This window comes from Anolis carolinensis, chromosome 1 (assembly GCF_035594765.1).
Source record: "Anolis carolinensis isolate JA03-04 chromosome 1, rAnoCar3.1.pri, whole genome shotgun sequence".
Lineage (NCBI taxonomy): Eukaryota > Metazoa > Chordata > Lepidosauria > Squamata > Dactyloidae > Anolis > Anolis carolinensis.
This window is the reverse complement of record NC_085841.1, coordinates 341,931,481-341,953,143: the sequence shown is the minus strand read 5'-3', so window position 1 is coordinate 341,953,143 and position 21,663 is coordinate 341,931,481. Positions and strand designations below refer to the sequence as shown.

Below are 21,663 nucleotides of genomic sequence, written 5' to 3'. Positions count from 1 at the left end.
GAGCGAATTGAGAATATAGTTATTATGTATAAAAATCCACAAACAATGCTAAAAACTTGGCATTATACTAAATTTCCTTTGACCAGAAGCTGGACACTTGAAGTGCCTCAGGTGTTGCTGTAAGAAGGTCGTCCATTGTGCAAGTGGCAGGGCTCAGGCTGCATTGTAGGAAGTGGTCTGTGGTTTGCTCTTCTCCACACTCGCATGTCGTGGACACCACTTTGTGGCCCCATTTCTTAAGGTTGGCTCTGCATCTCAAGGTGCTAGAGCGTAGTCTATTCAGTGCCTTCCAATTATTATTATTATTATTATTATTATTATTATTATTATTATTATTATTTCCATCATTTCTATGCCGCCCTTCTCACCCGAAGACACCCAGTCTTCTGTGTACCCAGGAGGGAGTCTCTCATTTGGCGTGAGCCACTGATTGAGGTTCCGGGTTTTATCTTGCCACTTTTGGACTCTCACTTGCTGAGATGTTCCTGAGAGTATCTCTGTGAACCTTAGGAAGCTATTTCTTGATTTAAGGCGTTAGCATGCTGGCTGATATCCAAACAGAGGATGTGCCGGAGATGTCAATGCCTTGGTCCTTTCATTTCTGACTGGTAGACTGTTAGGTATAGTTAGGAATTGTTGTGTTTGATGACCGGGACATCCGTAGAGATACCAAGGGGCTTGTTTATAAAGCCATTGTCCTCCCTACCCTGCTCTATGCCTGCAAAACGTGGACAGTCTATAGACATCACACCCAACTCCTGGAGTGTTTCCATCAGCGTTGCCTCAGAAAAGTCCTGCAAATCTCTTGGGAAGATAGGCGGACAAATGTCAGCGTGCTTGAGGAAGCAAAGACCACCAGCATTGAAGCGATGCTCCTACGCCATCAACTCCGCTGGACTGGCCACGTTGTCCGAATGCCTGATCACCGTCTCCCAAAGCAGCTACTCTACTCCGAACTCAAGAACGGGAAACGTAATGTTGGTGGGCAGGAAAAGAGATTTAAAGATGGGCTTAAAACCAACCTTAAAAGCTGTGGCATAGACACTGAGAACTGGGAAGCCCTGGCCCTTGAGCGCTCTAATTGGAGGTCAGCTGTGACCAGCAGTGCTGCAGAGTTCGAAGAGGCACGAATGGAGGGCTTAAGGGAGAAACGTGCCAAGAGGAAGGCCCGTCAAGCCAACCCTGACCAAGAACGCCTTCCACCTGGAAACCGATGTCCTCACTGCGGGAGAACATGCAGATCAAGAATAGGTCTCTTCAGCCATCTACGGATCCATCCCCAAGATAGTGAAGACAGAGGACCATCATCCTCGAACTACGAGGGATTGCCTAAGTAAGTAAAGTAAGTTACCGCGTTTCCCCGAAAATAAGACAGTGTCTTATATTAATTTTTTCTCCCAAAGATGCACTAGGTCTTATTTTCAGAGGATGTCTTATTTTTCCATGGAGAAAAATTCACATTTATTGTTGAACAAAAAAAAAGGAACAGTAGTTGTTATCACAAACCAGCATAACCAGACAAACTGTGAATCCTATCAAGAATTTCTTGTTACTACCAATATTTCCATGTACAACACTTTATGGTACGTACATTTACCGATCCTGCATGCTCTGGTGTTCTGTTCGTTGGGCATGCTTCCAAACGAAAGCTTTGCTAGGTCTTACTTTCTGGGGAGGCCTTATATTTAGTAATTCAGCAAAACCTCTACTAGGTCTTATTTTCTGGGGATGTCTTATTTTAGGGGAAACAGGGTAGGAATACCAGAAGGGCCAAAGATTGCTCACGACTGATCTTAGGAATTGTAGGAGGTGAAGTCCAAAATAGCTGGAGGGCCTAAGTTTGCCCATGCCTGATGTTAGGAATTTTGGGAGCTGAAGTTCAAAACAGCTGGAGGAGGGCCGAAGTTGGCCCATGCCTGATCTTAGGAACTGTGGGAGTTGAAGTCCAAAACACCTGGATGAGGGCCGAAGTTAACCAATGTCTGATCTACATTGTTTGGCACTATATCTGCCATAGCTCAATGCTACGAAGTCTTGGGCCTTGTAGCTTACAGTCTGCCAGAGAGGCAGCATCATCACTTCTTCCGTGTTTCCCCGAAAATAAGACAGTGTCTTATATTAATTTTTGCCCCCAAAGACGTGCTAGGTATTATTTTCAGGGGAGGTCTTATTTTTCCATGAAGAATTCACATTTATTGTCGAACAAAAAAATGAACGTTTATTATATACTGTACCAGTACTTGTCATCACAAACCAGCATAACCAGGCAAACTGTGAATCCTATCAAGAATATCTTATTACTACCATTATTTCCATGTACAACACTCTATAGTATGTACATTTACCAATCCTGCTCTGGTGTTCTGTTAGGCGTGCATGCTTCCAAACAAAACCTTTGCTAGGTCTTACTTTCAGGGGAGGCCTTATATTTAGCAGTTCAGCAAAACCTCTACTAGGTTTTATTTTTTGGGGATGTCTTATTTTAGGGGAAACAGGGTTAGTAGAGAAGGCTGCCATGACTTCAAAGTGGTGCCACACTGCATGAAGCTCCCCTCAGCCCATACTCTTGCCCCCCCTCCCCTCCCTAGTGTGCCACGTGACCCGGGCGGGCGCTACTGCGCAGACTCGCTCCATGGCTTCCCCCCTCCCTTCCCCTCCCGAACCAGCCTGGCTGGAGCCTGGGCTCAAAATGGCGGCAGAAGCGGCGGCGGGAGCAGAGCGAGGCTGGGAAGAAGACAGCCCGTGAGTGGGGAAGAGTAAGTGTTCGGCGTGGAGGGGAAGAAAGAAAGGGGCGAGGGGAAGGCGGGAGAAAGTCGATGGCTCCTCTGAAGGGGGATAATACACAGGAAGCCCCCTCGGCGCCGTCTCTGGCCCTGAGGGAATTGAGGGGTCGCCTTTCCTTCCCGCGTCAGAACCCAAACAAGAGTCTGAAGAGATTTCCCCCTCAGCCTCCCTTGCGTCGCTCCCCTTCATCTTCCTCACGGTTTGGGATTTAGACTTGTGGCAAACGCCCGCCCTTTACCCCTCCCTCCCTCCTTCCTTTTTTCCTCCCTTCAACCACCGAGCGCTTTTCTTTTCTTCCCTTCTCTCTCTCTTGTCATCGCCCTTGCCTGCCTCTCCCCCCCCCCCCCCCCTCCGTGTTTCCCCCCGTCTCTGCATCTCGTCCCTTTCTCTACTTTTGAAGCCTGAAGCGGACTTAAGGCGTCTTGGTTTTTCCTTCCCAAATCGTGTTTCTTTATCCTGAAAGTAACTTCAGAGACCCAGGTTTGTGGACTGTGTGTTTCAAGGCTTTGCTGCCAAGAGAAGTTCTCCCTCGCTACTACTTACTCCCAAGCTGGCAGGAAAGTGCTGCACAGGGTTTTGGAAGAGGTCTCTGTCAAAGGATGTGATTTTAGAGCAGGCATGGGCAAACTTCGGCCCTCTGGGTGTTTTGGACTTCAACTCTTACTGTTGAGTTGAAGTCCAAAACACCTCGAGGGCCGGAGTTTGCCTAAGCCTATTTTAGAGGGACCTTAAAGTGTTGGACTTTAAAGTGTTGGATGCCACAAGACTGTGAATAGATATTATTGCTTGTTTTATGATGCCTTATACTTGTTATCTATGTATTTGGATTGTTATTTACATGATTTTAATATATTGTAAGCAGCTTTGGGTCCTGTGAGGGAGAAAAGTGGGATAAAAATAAAGATTTATTATTATTATTACAGTAGAGTCTCACTTATCTAACATAAATGGGCCGGCAGAACATTGGATAAGCGAAAATGTTAGATAATAACGAGAGATTAATGAAAAACGTATTAAACGTCAAATTACATTATGATTTTACAAATTAAGTACCAAAACATCCTGTTTTACAGCAAATCGACAGAAAAAGTAGTTCAGTATATGGTAACATTATGCAGTAATTACTGTATTTACGAATTTAGCACAAAAACATCACAGTGTGTTGAAAACATTGACTACAAAAAATTGACTACAAATAAAGATAGAATTGATGCCTAGAAAAACAGCTGTGGATCCAGGCGGGAGGCAGACTGCGTTGGATAATACAGAACATTGGATGAGCAAGACTCTACTGTATTATTATTATTATTACTGAGACTTGTGAAACAAGATGAGTTGGTCCTGGTGAAGGTGGCACAAAATAAGGGTAAGGTGGGAGGAGGGGAAAAGATATAATAATCTATATATATAAAAGAGTGATGGTATCATGGCAGCGGACAAAACAACAAAAGTAAATGCCCCACAACCTCGAAAATTGACAGCACAACCCCTCATCCATGCCTCTAGGTTGATACAACAAAAAGAAAAGAAAAATAAAGTCCTAATTAGAGGGAGAGGAATAATTGTTTTTATCCAATTGCTGCCAGTTAGAAGGCTTAGCTCCGCTCACTTGGTCTCCTAGAAACCCACTCAGCCCAGGGGACCCTTTACCTTAACTACCACCAATTCCTCAATACTTTATTTCCCATACCACCATACTTCGCCACAGCAACGCGTGGCCGGGCACAGCTAGTAATGAAATAAAATATGTATAAGTAGATAAAAGATGTGTACTAGAGGTATATGTAGTATAACTTGTAATTGGAGAAAGTTAAAAACTGATAAGGAGTGTGCTTAAGCTGTGTTTGATTTTCTTCTTTTTATTTGTGCAAAATATAGCATATTTCCTTGTCCCAAGATATTGTAAAAAGGGGAAAGGAATGTATACATATACATATTGATAGATATATAAATTTAAAAAGAGAGAGAGAGAGAGACCTTAAAGTTGTGAGGTCCCTTCCATCACTGTGATTCCAGATAGAAATCTTGAAGGTGTAGTGTTTCTTTGATGCAATTTGGCATAGTAGTAACATGCATAGGCAAATTTCGGCCCCCTGGGTGTCTTGAACTGGCTACCATAAGATTTCATGATGGCTGCCAATCATGGATGGCCCTAAAAGATGATTAGGCAAAAGGAATCTGAATATCAGTGGCTAGAGAATATAATCATAAAAGCACATACTGTATATCCTCCTTTTGAGAATCCTATTGGCAATTAGCTAGACACTGAGTAAGAATAGTGGACAAGATAGGTCTTTCATTTGATCCAATATAATTGTTCACATTGTTAATAACATAACAAATCTATTAAATCTATTGACTTCTGTCCTCTTCTTTAAAATTAATGTGTAAACTCTGAAGTGTATTTGGAAGATACCATGGCAATCAGACAGATATACCTTTTGTTGTCTGGTGGGGGGGGAGGGGGAAAGGAAAGGAGTAGCTATATATGAAATAAACTGTATTCAGCATTATTTTCTGATAAACCTATGTGCAACTTAAAAAACACTGACAGAACCTAAAGAAATCTGAAATAATTTCCTTAATTCCCATTTTAAGACCTCAAAAGTTTGGCACTTAGTATTATTTCCTCCCTCACTTTAAAGGGAATGGGGTCACCATCTAATGCAGGCATGGGCAAACTTTGGCCCTCTGGGTGTTTGGACTTCACAATTCCTAACAGCTGGTAGGCTAATTGTGGAAGTTCAAGTCCAAAACACCTGGAGGGTCGAAGCTTGCCCATGCCTGTTTTAAAGGGATCTTAAAGTGCCAAGGCCCCTTCCGTATTGTTATTCTGGTTAGATAGTAAACAAAAACATAACAATTGGTGCAATTTGGCATAGTAGTAGTTCACATAGTAATAACTCGAAATAACTTAATGTGGAAATACACACTTGCATATGAGACTGTGCTTAGAATTATAGAATAACTAGCTGTGCCCGGCCACATGTTGCTGTGGCTTAGTCTGGTGGTGTTGGTCAGTCTACATTAGGTTGTATTGATGCTGTGACCTCCACCCTTCTTTATACTCACATTAGTAGTAGTATTTGAAGTCTGTTACCTTCTTCAATTTTTGTGTTGATTGATAATTGGTTGAGATCCCTGTTGTCTTTGGTTTGTTGTTAGTTGTAATGTCTGATTCTGCTGAGTGCGGTTTATATTTTTATTGTGGTACAATAGTCCTTTTTTTGTTTTGCCTGTGTAGGTGTTTATTATTATTGTTGTTGTTGTGGTCATGAAGGTTGGATAAGTTAGATGCTACTGTATTGTTTTTTGGAGGCCCAGTGTAGCACTGACTGGCCTCTCAGCCTCAGTGCCTGGCTGTTTCTTGCCTGTGATGGTGTTGATTCTTATTGTTGTTGTTGTTGTCATTGTTATTATTGTAATTGTTTTTTTGGAGGCCAAGTGTGAATGTAGTGATTGGGGAGGTGGTTGAGTTGTGTTGTCAAATTTTGTATTTGTTATAGTCACAATGCGTTGTTGTGAGTTTTGTGGGTCCGGATTGTGGTTTTGTGGTGTAGTTGTGTTGTTACAACCGGGAGAAAAGGCTTTTGTGTTGTGTTGTCAAGTTTTGTATTTCTGGGGCGTTTAGTTGTGTGCCAAGTTTTGTATTTCTGGGGCGTTTAGTTGTGTTGTTATAGTCACGATGCACTGTTGTGAGTTTTGTGGGTCCGGATTGTGGTTTTGTGGTGTGGTTGTGTTGTTACAATCGGGAGGGAATGCTTTTATGTTGTGTTGCCAAGTTTCATATTTCTGGGGCATTTAGTTGTGTTGCTATAGTCATGATGCGTTGTTGTGAGTTTTGTGGGTTCGGATTGTGGTTTTGTGTTGTGGTTGTGTTGTTACAACTGGGAGGCAAGGGTTTTGCATTGTTTTGCCACGTTTTGTGTTTCTGGGGCGTTTAGTTGTGTTGTTATAGTCATGATGCGTTGTTGTGGGTTTTGTGGGTCCGGATTGTGGTTTTGTGTTGTGGTTGTGTTCTTACAACTGGGAGGCAAGGCTTTTGCGTTGTGTTGTCAAATTTTGTATTTCTGGGGCGTTTAGTTGTGTTATAGTCACTATGCGTTGTTGTGAGTTTTGTGGGTCCGGATTGTGGTTTTGTGGTCTAGTTGTGTTGTTACAACCGGGAGAAAAGGCTTTTGTGTTGTGTTGTCAAGTTTTGTATTTCTGGGACGTTTAGTCGTGTGCCAAGTTTCGTATTTCTGGGGCGTTTAGTTGTGTTGTTATTGTCACGATGCATTGTTGTGAGTTTTGTGGGTCCGGATTGTGGTTTTGTGGTGTGGTTGTGTTGTTACAACCGGGAGGCAAGCCTTTTGCATTGTGTTGTCAAGTTTTATATTTCTGGGGTGTTTAGTTGTGTGCCAAGTTTCGTATTTCTGGGATGTTTAGTTGTGTTGTTATAGTCACGATGCACTGTTGTGAGTTTTGTGGGTCCGGATTGTGGTTTTGTGGTGTGGTTGTGTTGTTACAATCGGGAGGGAATGCTTTTATGTTGTGTTGCCAAGTTTCATATTTCTGGGGCATTTAGTTGTGTTGCTATAGTCATGATGCGTTGTTGTGAGTTTTGTGGGTTCGGATTGTGGTTTTGTGTTGTGGTTGTGTTGTTACAACTGGGAGGCAAGGGTTTTGCATTGTTTTGCCACGTTTTGTGTTTCTGGGGCGTTTAGTTGTGTTGTTATAGTCATGATGCGTTGTTGTGGGTTTTGTGGGTCCGGATTGTGGTTTTGTGTTGTGGTTGTGTTCTTACAACTGGGAGGCAAGGCTTTTGCGTTGTGTTGTCAAATTTTGTATTTCTGGGGCGTTTAGTTGTGTTATAGTCACTATGCGTTGTTGTGAGTTTTGTGGGTCCGGATTGTGGTTTTGTGGTCTAGTTGTGTTGTTACAACCGGGAGAAAAGGCTTTTGTGTTGTGTTGTCAAGTTTTGTATTTCTGGGACGTTTAGTTGTGTGCCAAGTTTCGTATTTCTGGGGCGTTTAGTTGTGTTGTTATTGTCACGATGCATTGTTGTGAGTTTTGTGGGTCCGGATTGTGGTTTTGTGGTGTGGTTGTGTTGTTACAACCGGGAGGCAAGCCTTTTGCATTGTGTTGTCAAGTTTTATATTTCTGGGGTGTTTAGTTGTGTGCCAAGTTTCGTATTTCTGGGATGTTTAGTTGTGTTGTTATAGTCACGATGCGTTGTGAGTTTTATGGGTCCGGATTGTGGTTTTGTGGTGTGGTTGTGTTGTTACAACCTGGAGGGAAGGCTTTTGCATTGTGTTGCCAAGTTTCGTATTTCTGGGGTGTTTAGTTGTGTTGTTATCGCATGATGCGTTGTTGTGAGTTTTGTGGGTCCTGTGTGGTTTTGTGGTGTGGTTGTGTTGTTACAACTGGGAGGCAAGGCTTTTGCATTGTGTTGCCAAGTTTTGTATTTCTGGGGTGTTTAGTTGTGTTGTTATCGCATGATGCGTTGTTGTGAGTTTTGTGGGTCCGGATTGTGGTTTTGTGGTGTGGTTGTGTTGTTGTAACCTGGAGGCAAGCCTTTTGCATTGTGTTGCCAAATTTCGTATTTCTGGGATGTTTAGTTTTGTTGTTATATCACTGCGCAAACAACTTTATCATTTTATATATATAGACTAGCTGTGCCCGGCCACGCGTTGCTGTGGCTTAGTCTGGTGGTGTTGGTCAGTCTACATTAGGTTGTATTTATGCTGTGACCTCCACCTTCTTTATACTCACATTAGTAGTAGTATTTGAAGTCTATTACCTGCTTCAATTTTTGTGTTGATTGATAATTGCTTGAGAACCCTGTTGTCTTTGGTTTGTTGTTAGTTGTAATGTCTGAATCTGCTGAGTGCGGTTTATATTTTTATTGTGGTACAATAGTCTTTTTTTTGTTTTGCCTGTGTAGGTGTTTATTATTGTTGTTGTTGTTGTGGTCATGAAGGTTGGATAAGTTAGATGCTACTGTATTGTTTTTTGGAGGCCCAGTGTAGCACTGAATGGCCTCTCAGCCTCAGTGCCTGGCTGTTTCTTGCCTGTGATGGTGTTGATTCTTATTGTTGTTGTTGTTGTCATTGTTATTATTGTAATTGTTTTTTTGGAGGCCAAGTGTGAATGTAGGGATTGGGGAGGTGGATGAGTTGTGTTGTCAAATTTTGTATTTGTTATAGTCACGATGCGTTGTTGTGAGTTTTGTGGGTCCTGTGTGGTTTTGTGGTGTGGTTGTGTTGTTCCAACTGGGAGGCAAGGTTTTTGTGTTGTGTTGCCAAGTTTTGTATTTCTGGGCCGTTTAGTTGTGTGCCAAGTTTTGTATTTCTGGGGTGTTCAGTTGTGTTGTTATAGTCACGATGCACTGTTGTGAGTTTTGTGGGTCCGGATTGTAGTTTTGGGGTGTGGTTGTGTTGTTACAATCTGGAGGGAATGCTTTTGTGTTGTGTTGCCAAGTTTCGTATTTCTGGGGCGTTTAGTTGTGTTGTTATAGTCATGATGCGTTGTTGTGAGTTTTGTGGGTCCGGATTGCGGTTTTGTGTTGTGGTTGTGTTCTTACAACTGGGAGGCAAGGCTTTTGCGTTGTGTTGTCAAATTTTGTATTTCTGGGGCGTTTAGTTGTGTTATAGTCACTATGCGTTGTTGTGAGTTTTGTGGGTCCGGATTGTGGTTTTGTGGTCTAGTTGTGTTGTTACAACCGGGAGAAAAGGCTTTTGTGTTGTGTTGTCAAGTTTTGTATTTCTGGGGCGTTTAGTTGTGTGCCAAGTTTCGTATTTCTGGGGCGTTTAGTTGTGTTGTTATAGTCACGATGCATTGTTGTGATTTTTGTGGGCACGAATTGTGGTTTTGTGGTGTGGTTGTGTTGTTACAACCGGGAGGCAAGGCTTTTGCGTTGTGTTGTTAAGTTTTATATTTCTGGGGCGTTGAGTTGTGTGCCAAGTTTCGTATTTCTGGGGCGTTTAGTTGTGTTGTTATAGTCACGATGCGTTATTGTGTGTTTTATGGGTCCGGATTGTGGTTTTGTGGTGTGGTTGTGTTGTTACAACCTGGAGGGAAGGCTTTTGTGTTGTGTTGCCAAGTTTCGTATTTCTGGGGCGTTTAGTTGTGTTGTTATAGTCACGATGCGTTGTTGTGAGTTTTGTGGGTCCTGTGTGGTTTTGTGGTGTGGTTGTGTTGTTCCAACTGGGAGGGAAGGCTTTTGCATTGTGTTGCCAAGTTTTGTATTTCTGGGGCATTTAGTTGTGTTGTTATTGCATGATGCGATGTTGTGAGTTTTGTGGGTCTGGATTGTGGTTTTGTGGTGTGGTTGTGTTGTTGTAACCTGGAGGCAAGCCTTTTGCATTGTGTTGCCAAATTTCGTATTTCTAGGATGTTTAGTTTTGTTGTTATAGTCACTGCGCAAACAACTTTATCATTTTATATATATAGATATAGATAGAGTTGGAAGAGACCACATAATATTAATAATTTTATTTCTTATCTGCCTCTTCTCACGGCTTGGGGTTAGTTACAACAGTGTTAAAACACATAACCATTTAAAAACACTGTAAAATACACACATTAAAACATATTTTCTTTTTTAAATAAAGTTTTTATTTAAAAAACCCGACATATTTTCAAACAGTACATATTAAAATACACAAACAGAAACTAGACATAAAATTGAAGTAATAACAACAACATGGGCCATCTAGTCCAACACCTTGCCATGCAGGAAAAATACAATCAAAGCACCCCGACAGATGGCCATCCAGCCTCTATTTAAAAGTTTCCAGGGAAGGAGCTGTCACCACACCCCGAGGCAGAAAATTCTACTGCTGAAGAGCTCTTACAGTCAGGAATTTCTTTCTAATGTTCAGGTGGAATCTCCTTTTTGTAATTTGAACCCATTGCTCCGAGTCTTAGTTTCATGGGCAGCAGAAAGCAAGCCTACTCCCTCATCTTTATTGACACCCTTTAATATATTTACACATGTCTATCATGTATGCTCTCAACCTTCTCTTCTGCAGGCTATACATACCCAGTTCTTTAAGACACTTCTCATAGGGCCATGCTGCACAGACCTTTTCTACTTTCCCCTATTATACAAGAAGCAGACTTGATCCATTCTGTTTAAGTTTTTTCCTTCCTCCTCTCAAAATTGTGTTTCATTATGCAACAATAACCTGAAATACTGGATTATGGATCTTTGTTCAAATCTTTGTTTTCAGGAGAATGTCTCCCTTATCACTCCATGCTGGCAAAGCGCTGCACAGAATTTGCCTCTTTCAAAGATGTGATTTAGACGACCTCAAAGTGATGAGGTTCCTTCTGACGCTATGAAAACAACAAAAACAACATGGCATTGACCCATATTGAAGGCTTCATGTTTCTTTTTCTGTTAATGTAATTTGACATAGTAGTAATTTGGAATAATTTATATGGGAATGACCACTTGCAAGGAAATGAAGCCACAGAGCTTAATTTCAAATAAATATGCGTTTGCGATTGTGCTTAAAGCCATCCTGTACAGGTCTTTTATCCTTCTCTCCCATTCTTTGCTTTTTAAGCAAGAAGCAGACCTGAACCATCCTCGTCTTTCCTATGTTGCTATTGCTTTTTATCCCCCTCCCCTCCAGCCACATTCCAGTACCTTACAATGATTTTGTTGTTGAAATCCAAATCACACGGAGGGCCGAAGTAACAGGCAGTCCCCAAGTTACAAACAAGATAGGTTCTGTAAATTGGTTCTTAAGTTGAATTTGTATGTAAATCAGAACAAGTACATTTTTAAAGTGTAGCTCCAACCTCTATGCATGCATGCTTTCTATAGCATAGGAAAGGGTTAACACTGCCTGTACTGGATTATAGGCCTTGGTTCAAGTCAAATCGCCCTTACTTCAGGCTTGCATGAAAGTGCTGCACAGAATTTGGAAGAAATCTCTCTCAATCAGTGTGATTTGGTATTAAAGTTATGATGTCCCTTTCAACACTGTGATTCTGCATAGGAAACAAAAAACAACAACAACATGACATCAGCCCATTTTGAAGGCACAGTGTTCCTTTGCCTACTGATGCAATTTGAGACAGTCATACTGGGGATAATTTATATTGGAATACACACTTGCAAGGAAATAAAGTTACTGAATCCTACAGAGTTTGCTTTCAAGTAAGCATGCAAATGAGATTGCGCTTAAAGTCATCCTTTACAAGTCTTTTCTAGTCTTCCTTCATTTGCTACTTTTTAGGCAAGTGCTGGATTATGGACTGTGGTTCGAGTATTTGCTTGCAGGAAAACTCTCTTACACTTGAAGCTGGCAGGAAAGTGCTACACAAAATTTGGAAGACATCTCTTTCAAATAGTGAGATTTAAAGTCATGAAGCCCTTTCCAAGATTTGAAATATAAGACAACAACAACATGGCATTGGCCTGTCTTGAAGGCATAATGTTTCTTTATCTACTGATGCAATTCAAATAGTAATAACATATGTGGAAATACACACTCTCAATTGAATAAAGTCATTGGATACCATGGCAGTTGTTTTAAAGTAGGAATACAGATTGGACTGTGATTAAAGCTGTCTTATATAGGGTAGGGCTTTACTGCTATTCCCACATTCTTAAGTGTGAAGCAGACCTGAACCATCCTGTAAGACTTTGCTATATTAGTATTGCATTTTCCTTCCTCCCCCTTTCTCAAACCATATTTCAGTATGCTACAGTAATTTAAAAGTACTGGATTATGGACTTTGGTTTAAGTCTTTTCTTGCAATAGAAATTCTCACTTCAGTAACATGCTATGTGGAATTTAGAAGACATCTCTGCAAAACTGCAATTTAGAGAGGCCTTAAAGTGAAAGGTCCCTTCCAACTCTTATTCCAGACAGGAAGACAACAGAAACAGCATTTTAATGGCATAGTGTTCCTCTGTAGATGCAATTTGACATAGTGGTAATTTGGAGGCACACTTACAAGGGAATAAACCTCAGTAGATAGCATAGAACTTGCTTCCAAGTAAACATGCATAGGAGTGTGCTGAAAGCCAACCTATACAATCCTATACTGAACAAATACATTAAAGCCCTCCATCCCAAACCCATGCGTGTATTCAGTTTTCTGGGGATTTGATTTAGAAATCCTTGAGTTACCCATTACTTAATGGTTTTCCAGCTGTAAATGTATATTAACACGGATTCATTCTGCATAAGAATGAAAAATGTATCATAAAATACTGAAACACGTAGCTCAATTTTAACTGTGTGTGCATTTATCCCTCACGTCTCAAGCAGAGTTAATTGTGGATTTCCCAGGTGAATCCTCACAGCTTTTCTGTTACTATCACAAATTAATCTTCTTATATACCATTTTGTGGTTATGGCAACCAGCTCGATCATGTGGCCTGGCTATTCATTATCCATGGAGACCCACTAATGGACTTATCTAGAAATGTTTAGGTGGTAGTGTGGGGCTGGTAGAGTAGCACCCTTATCTCTGAAAGCTGTTTTTTGAATTTTTTATTGATACAGAAAGTGTTGCTCTCTTACATAAAGCTTGCTAGTTTTAGTTAGATGTTTTGGCCCTCACTAGTTTAAAGTTGGGAAGGAGAATTAATCGATTTATCACAGAAGAGGAACTGCTGAGTTAAGTGGCTAGAAATCGTTTAGCATGTACCATCAAGTGTTCAATTGCAGTCCAAACTGCAATATAGATAGATGGAATCTTTCCTACTGCTTCTCAGCAGGACAGCTACTATTCCTCTTCAGCTAGTGCTGCAAATCTCTGAAGTCCACTCGCTAGAAACTTGCTTATTGATTGCTAAGAGACCCTTGCATGGCCTCTTTTTGTGCTTTCAGTCATGATCTGCAACAAAGCGAAGAGACAGTGCTAGAATCTAATTGTTTCGGGGTCACTGGAATCAACTAAATTTTCATAAGGGCTACTTTGTAGCCCATATTACCAAAGGTAATGTAGGCAAGTCTTTGTTGACAGGTATGCATGCCTGTAAATTATTGTTTTATTTGTTCATAAGGAAAACTTTTTGATCTGTGATAACCTAATAATGTTTTATCACTTTAACCAAAGTTATAGGGTAATATTCTCATTTTGTACAAAGTTTCTCATCTGTGTCTGAAGCATACTCTCTGCACAACCCTGAGATTCTCAAGCATGAAAGCCAGAATACAGAAAAGGAGGTTGTCATCCTAACATCCAGAAGATGTTATAGATGCAGACTATAGATACGAATATCTTTGAAATAAAGTAAATACAATATAGAGGGTTTCTCTTGTACCATTTTGTTTTGGTGCCACTTCATTCTTTCTCTTTCCTCCGTCACATTTTTTGTTCTGATTTGTTGGACATAGTTAATAAATTTTGTAGCTGTGAATTTGCACTGACCTGTGTACCTTTCTTTTTTGTTTCCTTCCCATGTAGCTTTAGTAGTGATAATGTTGCCTTGTGGCATTTTATAGGACTTTTAAACACTTAGTTTAGGCTGTTGACACAGTGATCTAATAACTTGTTTTTCCTTCTCTATGTCCTTGATTAAACCAGAGTACAGTTTTTTTCTAGGCAGAAATTTTGTCCTATAACATTATTTATGGAGAAAGTAGAAAGCGGGAATGTGTTTCATTTGTCCTTAGAACATTTAATGGCTATTGCATATTGACTCATTCGAGAGGTAATGCTATCATAGTTCAGTGTACCTACATGCTCCTCTTTCTGCTATTTGCTGACTGTCAATTTGAGTGTCCCAACAAGTTAATTTAAAAGTTGCCATCATTGTACCTCTTGAAACAATGATTTGAAGTAAGATTGCTAGCCCTGAATTTGGATGGAATACCAAAAAATAAGCCTACAATTGGTAATGTTGTGGTGTGGGAGAAATGTTTTCCAGATTTCCCAGTTAGGAGTGTCCTTGGACTCCCATTCTCCTTTGGACTGCCATACTCCCTCTGCTCTTTCCTAGATCTCCATGTCACTAGTGTCAGTTGCGTAACTGTTTCCCCGCAAGCATTGTTAAGATGATGGAGAGCTGAAGAATCACAGACTTAACTGTGTTGGCTTGCAGTTTATCTGCAATAACTAGTGCAATAAAGCTTGATGAGGGCAAGAGCAGGATTCCACTGTTGTAGCCATGATTGCCTGCCTATAACAGAATGAAAACAATAAGAAAGGTAGAAACTGGTGAAAGAAAAATCCCCGAATGCATTTTGTAAAAATTCTTCAAGCAATCATTTTTCAAAATGCTTTTGTTTAATTATTCAAGTCTTGCCAGATCAGGTTGTTGGAACATGTTGAGCAGCTCTTTTTTGTATGTAAAAATTTAACACAGCTCTTTCTATGGTTTTTCTGCTTTGGTACTATATTTTCTGTTAAAGACATAGTGCCCAGGATTCCATTAACTAGGGTATACACATGTTTCCAACTTGGAAAACCTATCTAGACTATTTTATATTTTGTTGTGACCTGGGATCTATGTTGTCATCTTTCCATATTCTGTATAGCAAATGTCCAGCAAACTTACAAATTTGACATGAAACCCATTGCCACACCCTAGTAGTGTTATGATTTCTTAGTTCAGTTTCTATTTAAACAACAAAGATGACCTGAACTGTTTTATGGCTAAAGCATGAGGATTGTGGATGAATGGATTTAACCATATGTATTATATTTTTATATTGTATTATTTTAATGGATTTTATATATTGTTATGAATTTAACTATGTGTCGGCATCGAATTGTTGCCAATTGTGTAAACCGCCCTGAGTCCCTTCGAGTGAAAAGGGCGGGATATAAATGTTGTAAATAAATAAATAAATTTAACCTTGTTCGAGTTGACACCGTGATATCAAAACAATTGTGTCAGATGTGGATTTGAGAGGCCTAGATTTAAATCCCTGAATGGCCTCAACATTTACTTGGGTTATCAAATATCTCTTATCCTAACCTACTTAACATTGTCAGTGGATAAGAGATTGTTACTGCTGTAGTCTGAAACATCTGGAAAGGCAGAATGTACTCATCCCTTATATGAATAGGTCAATTAAAAAAGTACAAAGCAGTAAAGGCATTTATTTTCCTATCAGTCTCTTGTAATTCCACATCATAGTGCCTGAAACTAGGGTGGACAACTTGTTTAGTGTGCAGAAACCATCAATAAATTATGCAATTGTATGTTAATACCTTTTTTCTCTGCAGTTATCAGGGCTAAAAAATTGTTTAAAATACATTTCCCCCTCAGGAATATAAACACCTGAGGTTATGTGAGGTCCTGAAATTGTCACTTACATGCAGCTGGCCTACCCAAGTTCAGAGTTGTTGATTTTGCAAGTGAAAAAGCAGGCTATATACCTTCTGTGATTAGCATTGTGATAACCTGATTAAAGTGTTAATCTCACTGAATTGATTAAAGATGTGAAAGGCTAGAAATAATGCTCCCCCTCATTTATTCACACACCTTCACATATCTGTAAAAGGTGTAATTCTCAACATAATTATAAGTGAACATTTGCCTGGCCTATAAACATTTCAGAAAAATATATGCTGTTTCTTATAGTTTGCATTCTGTTGGAATCGTACTGGTGCTAGAATACTTTAGGATCCAGTGGAACATTACTCAGTGGCGTAGGAAGCAAGGTCATTGTCAACTGGCCACATAAACTGGGGGACCATTCCAAAACAATATGGGTTGATCTGACTGATGGGATTGCAGTAGGAAGATGAAATTGCTGGAAATAACTGTGTCATACTGTTCTGTTCAAAGAAGCTTGTACTGGCGCAAAAGTACATAATCAATTAAAGCACACCAATTGGGCCTAACACAGAGTATTTTAAAAAATTCTCATTGTCATAGCTTCAATGGGGCATAGGTTAATTTGAAAGCATATACTAGTGTAGAAAACTCTAGATTTGTGGGGTGCATTGGTTATCTGTTTGAGCATATTCCTTTATTTAAATATTTTATTTATTAAGTTAAGTATGTATCCTTTCTTTCAGCAAGTATTCACACACATTCACTCAGGGTGGCTAACAGTAAAATTCATAGAATTGAAGCATTAAAATAGTCTGAAAGCACAATCAAAACCACAGTAATAAATTATCAGTTATATATTAGCTGAGATTTAAGAGGCCTGGCTGGAGACAAAAAACAATATTCGCATGTCAGCAGAAGGACCACAAAGAAAAGAATTACCTAGCCTCCCTTAGAAAGGAGCTCCACAGCCTAAAAGTGTCATATCTGTAAATCTTTATAATGCATCTTGCATTTTAAATTTGAACTTGAATGTATAACATTTAACATGATTCTTTTAAATTCATGACGAATAGGAGGAATTGAACAGAAGACCTCTGTTTCTAAATTACTACAATAACTTACCTCATGACTTCAAGATCAGGAGCTTAATTTTTTTTGATGCTTTTAGTTTTCCCTTTCTCTAGTTATTGCCATTGGAACAGTGCTGCAGTTTTGCGGTTAGGTGTATCTGTTAGTTCAGGTTACATTGCTAAATTATAAAATTGGTGCTGGAATAATTAGGCACATCATGTAGTGTTGCTTGATTTTAAAGTTGATAGTCGTATATGCAATACTTTCACAAATGATTCTTAAGTACATGTACAGGCTTGCTTCTGTACTATTTTGTCACGTTTGAAGTCCATTTAAAAGAGTCTTCTTGAAATTCATTTTGAATTTCAAGCAGATGAAACATTTAATCTAATGTTCCTCGTGCACAGAGGAAGAACTGTTTAAAGCTACAGACAATGCAGTCGCTGTTGCCCATTATTTTGGTCTTAAACTAGCAACTTGTGATAAGTTTTAAACTTACGTATTTATTTATGCAATGCTTTTAACACGAGATTTAAAAAATCTAATGAGCCGGCAATTGTTTCTACCAAATAAAATTTAATAACTGTACCAGTGGCCTGAAGACAAAAGAGAGTAGTAATAATTTAGAATAGGAAGATACTCAACTACTGTTGTCTTTGGCTTGCTGTGGATTATTAGGAAGTACAAGGAGAGGGCCAAAGGGAGAAATGCACCAAGAGAAAGACATTTCAAGCAAACCCTTGTTGGGACCACCTTCCATCTGGAAATGTATGTTCACACTGCAAAAGACCATGTGGATCCAGGTTTCTGCAGCCACTTACCACTGTGACTGCTCATGCAAGACAATCATACGAATCATAGCTTATGATGATGATGATAGCTTTCCCAAACCTGTCTGTCTTAAATCTTAAATCTGTTGTTATATCTATTGATATAACAATTCACTTTTCTCAAAATATAGGAATGGACAAAGTATGGTCCAAAGCCACATGTAGCTCTTGAGAACACTTGTGGCCTAACAAACCACACTGGCACCCAATATTTATAAAAAATGTTACCAAGCTGATTTTTGAGCATTTTTGCCCTCAAACTATTCAAAATCTCCCAAAACATCCTACAAAGACAATAGTTTGCTCTCCATAAACATCTTCAAAACAGACAAAAGAAATAAGAGGAAGAGACTGCCAAAATTGACCAAAATTGTGACCAGAAGTGACATACCACTTTGGAAATGCTGAAATGTGCTGCGGTAGTTTGCTTGATGGGCAGAAGAAGGAAAACTGGCTCCTGTCCAGTTTGCAGTTGCCCATCAGGATATAACAGTTTTAACTCAAAATAAAACTGTTTTCATCTCAGTTTTCTACACAGAAGTATTCATATGGTACATTGCAATGAATGTATGGTGATTTGCTTTTGTCACCATTCTAATATCCATTCTGAAGCCAGTAAAATTTCACTCTTTTAAAGCTCTGCACAGCCTTGTCCCTTTTTGTTCTTCATTTCCCATCCTAGGGGCCTCTGGTGGCACAGTGTGTTAAAGTGCTGAGCTGCTGAACTTGTGGACCAAAAGGTCCCAGGTTTGAATCCGGGGAGCGGAATGAGCACCCGCTGTTAGCCCCAGCTTCTGCCAACCTAGCAGTTCGAAAACATGCAAATGTGTGCAGATCAATAGGTACTGCTCCAGCGGGAAGGTAACGACGCTCCATGCAGTCATGCCGGCCACATGACCTTGGAGGTGTCTACAGACAACGCTGGCTCTTCAACTTAGAAATGGAGATGAGCACCAACCCCCAGAGTCAGACACGACTGGATTTAACGTCAGGAGAAACCTTTACCTTTACCTTTCCATCCTATGTCTGTTTGTGACCTTTACTTTTCTATCTCAACAATTCTGCCATTCCAAACTCTTTGGCCTTTTCAGTAGACTGACCATTCTCGCTATGTCTAACTCTTCTTCCACCATCATCAGTTATGTTTATGATACAGTACTTTCTAAATAATGAGAAGGTGACTTTGGGACTAATTAAATGCTTTTATTTACCTATTGATAAAGGTTTAGTTGCATGGAGTTGTAGCTAATATTCACTTTGCACTAATGCAGGACATGAGAAACTGACTCTCCAAATACATTTAGCTTACAACTCCTGTCAGTTTAAGCATAGCCAATGATTAGGGATTATGGATCTTGGTGTCCATTGTGTCTCATACTATTCCGTTGCATTGTGTCTCATACTATTCTGGAGTACTTTCTAATTCTCAGTAACAGCATTTTAGGAGTTTTCAGTGCATAGAAAGAACTGCTGACAAAGGAGGTGTCCAGCCTTATGTGATATAGCATTATTCAGCTGGAATGAATGTAAGAATTATAATTGCTAATATCAGATGTTCACAGTAATAATGTTCACAAAATTAGACTCACAGATTAGTGAGTTGAATTTGGAAATTGTGACACTTTTACCTTAATTCATTTAGAATTCTTATGTACCACATGCCAAGTGTTTTATCAAAGTAGTCTAAATATAAATCTGGGTAACAATGAAAATATATTGAAATACATTTAATCTAAACTATTAATCACAGTTATCTACTCTGTTTATAGATTTCTGATAATCTGTTTCTGTCATTTTACCAATGCAAAAGGACATTTGCCAATTAAAACAAATGACAAGAAAGCACTCTGTCTGCTGGTATGAGGCCTTGGAGAATACCTACCCGTCAGAGTAAATAATTCTGGACTGGATCAATAAACAATCTGACTGTAGCATAAAGCAAGAGACCCATTGATGGTTGTCCTTCCAAAAATGTTTCTTGCTTGGCTTTATCAATTTTTAATACATTGTTTTTAGAGTGTTCTTCGCATAGTATGAACCTTATATTTAAATGAATTTAAATGAATTTAGCTGAATTGTGTCAAACAAAGAATTGAGATTGAATTAGCTGAATTAATAGAAGTGGATAATCTGTTCTATGTACATACCAGATTTTCGGTGCATAAACTATTTTTTTTTCCAAACTAGAAAAAAATCTAGGAAAATCTATGGCAGTCTAGACTAGATTACCAGTTATATGAGGTGTACTTGTGTACTCATTTACTGCGAACAGAACCTAACTTTTCTGTCATTGACTGTACAACCACTTAAACTACTTAGCTCAATTTTAGATTGAATCATATAATTCAAAACTCTTTGAATTAAAAACTGTATCTTATGCTAATGGCTTGTTTTTTCGTGGGAAAAGCAAATGTAGCACACCAGCTTGTTCACTAATTAGGATTACTGCTTCATCAAATGAAATGCCTACAAACACAAAAATTAAGCACTGGAAAATTGTCTGAAAATCATTCTGTTTTGTAAAGTATTCTACCCTTTATTGTAGTAGATTAGATTTTGGGGTTAGTACTGTGTTTCTGTAACAGAAAATCCACAAAAATGCTATTTAATAAATACTTACCAAAAAATGGGTTGCAAAATACCCATTTTAGGCCTGACCCCTGTAGAAAATATTGAGGCAATCTTACCTGTTGTTCAGCAGGAACAATCAAGGTTAACACATCCCAAGGTTCTTTCATTGTATATGTAAGCATTACAATGCCATCTTTATAGATTTCCAAAGTTACTTCCTTTAGTATCATATCAAGCATACATTGTAAAAGAAGTCCATGGACCTCAAGTTAGGTGAACATTGTTGTAATCTTTACTAATTGGACCAGAAGATTATGCTTTGCGGGTGAGTAATTTATACTATATCTGCAAAGGTACATTATGGTTAGTATTTTGCCTTTCTTTTCTTTGCATCTTAATCTGAATGTGCATGTTATACATGGACATAGAACAAATTGTTCTTAGTTATAAAATAAAATCAGATCACCTTAGAGATTACATATAGCATTAGCATCATTTTACTGAAACATATCCCCTCGGTTTTGTGTCTCTACTTCTTTTCTTCCATGAACAGTTCTTTAAATATGTGTCTTTTCAAATGTGTATTTTTAAATAACTCAGTAGTATTGTAAGATGGGTTGGCATGATAGCCATAATGCTGATGGAAATCTGATACTGAAATAGTATTTTAGACTAAAGCCATCTACTGAATTCCAAAGGAAAGAATAATTTGAACTGGGGCTACTGGCTAACCATTAACATTCTTCATTACTATACTGCAACAGGTGTAAAGAACCCTCTTGATGAAAAATGCAGAGGTTGTTTTTTTTTTTTAACTCTTAACTAGTCTTAACTTGTTCATAGTGTCATTAACATCCCGGTAAATGTCCAAGGAGTGGCTCATAATTTTGGTCTTGCCTTGATAATCAGGTTAGAAATTGAAGTAAACTGCCCCTGTCTTGAATGACTCGGTGACTAAATGAATTCTGGAGGAAAACAGTCATGAAGTATGTCTGTGTGTCCTAGATCTTCCAGAGACCTCATATATAGAGAAGTGATGGGAGGCAGAAAAATGTAACAAAGGGTATGCTGCTTTTACTCTGCACAACTGAGTTTACTCGTGTACTTCAGTAGTTAACAGTCCTCATTACTCATCCCAAACTTGGAACTGGGAAAGGGCACTAGAGC

General features: G+C 39.3%; 1 protein-coding gene across 1 annotated transcript in view; it reads left to right on the top strand.

Moving 5' to 3' along the window:
• The first annotated feature begins 2,620 nt into the window (after window positions 1-2,620).
• The window catches only part of btbd7 (BTB domain containing 7), a 99,398-nt gene continuing 80,355 nt past the window's right edge, over window positions 2,621-21,663 (top strand). Inside the window, exon 1 of the mRNA XM_062968414.1 lies at window positions 2,621-2,756. The gene's annotated coding sequence lies outside the window, so the exon portion shown is untranslated. The remainder of the gene's footprint in view (window positions 2,757-21,663) is intronic.